Source organism: Heterodontus francisci, unplaced genomic scaffold (genome assembly GCF_036365525.1).
Source record: "Heterodontus francisci isolate sHetFra1 unplaced genomic scaffold, sHetFra1.hap1 HAP1_SCAFFOLD_97, whole genome shotgun sequence".
NCBI classification, from domain to species: domain Eukaryota; kingdom Metazoa; phylum Chordata; class Chondrichthyes; order Heterodontiformes; family Heterodontidae; genus Heterodontus; species Heterodontus francisci.
In genome coordinates, this window is record NW_027140606.1 from 2918788 (window position 1) to 2919932 (window position 1145).

A 1145-nucleotide genomic window follows, 5' to 3' on the forward strand; every position below is an offset into this window, starting at 1 on the left:
TTTGACAAAAATTGCCACTCTCCCTCATTTCTTATCTCCCTCCCTATCGCGTCTGAAAACCCTGTAACCAAGACTGTTGAGCTGCCATTCCTGTCCCTCCTTAAGCCATGTTTCTCTCAGAGCTATGATATCATACTGCCACCTGTCTATCTGTCCTCAGCTCATCTGCTTTATTTGCAATACTCCTTGCATTGAAATAGATACACTTGAGCACTGCCAAACACTTTTTTAATTTTCTAAACTTTGTTTCCTCAGTCTTCCAGACTCATCCATTAATTCTCTGCCTTCCATTTTCATTTCTGATTTTGTCCCATCTGACTCTACCTTCCAGTCCCCATCCCCCTGCCAAACTAATTTAAACCATCCCCAACAGCTCGAGCAAAATGCCCCGCAAGGAACTCCGTCCCAGCTCTGTTCAGGTGCAACCCGTCTGACCGGTCCCAAGAATCTAAAGCCATTCCTCCTGCATCATCTTTCCAGCCACACATTCATCTGTCTTCTTCTATTCCTGTACTCACTTGCGCTTGGCACTGGGAGTAATCCGGAGATTATTACTTTTGATGTCCCATTTTCAAATTTCTTCCCTCACTCCCCAAATTCTGACTGCAGGACAACATCCTTATTTCTACCTATGTTGTTTGTTCCGATGTGGACAACAACTGCTGGCTGTTCACCCTCCCCTTTCAGGATGCTCTGTAACTGCTCAATGACATCCTTGATCCTGGCACCAGGGAGGCAACATACCATTCCTGGATTCATGTCTGCGGCTACAGAAATGCCTGATTGTTCCCTTGACTATTGAATCACCTATCACTATGGCTTTTCCAGTCTTCCTTGTACCTCCCTTTGCAGCTGAGTCACCCATGGTGCCATGGACTTGGCTCTGGCTGCACTCCCCAGGGAAGCATCACTGTCCTCCATATTCAGAACTGAATACCCGTTGGAGAGCGTCATGCAGTCAGGGTGTCCTGCACTACCTACTCGATTCTTTTTGACTGCCTGTTGATCACCCATTCCCTCTCTCCCTGCATACTCTTAAGCTGTGTGGTGACCACATCTATAAACGTGCTATCCATGTAGCTCTCTTCTCACGAATGCACTGCAGTGTCACCAGCTGCCACTCAAGTTCCAAAACCCAGAGCTCA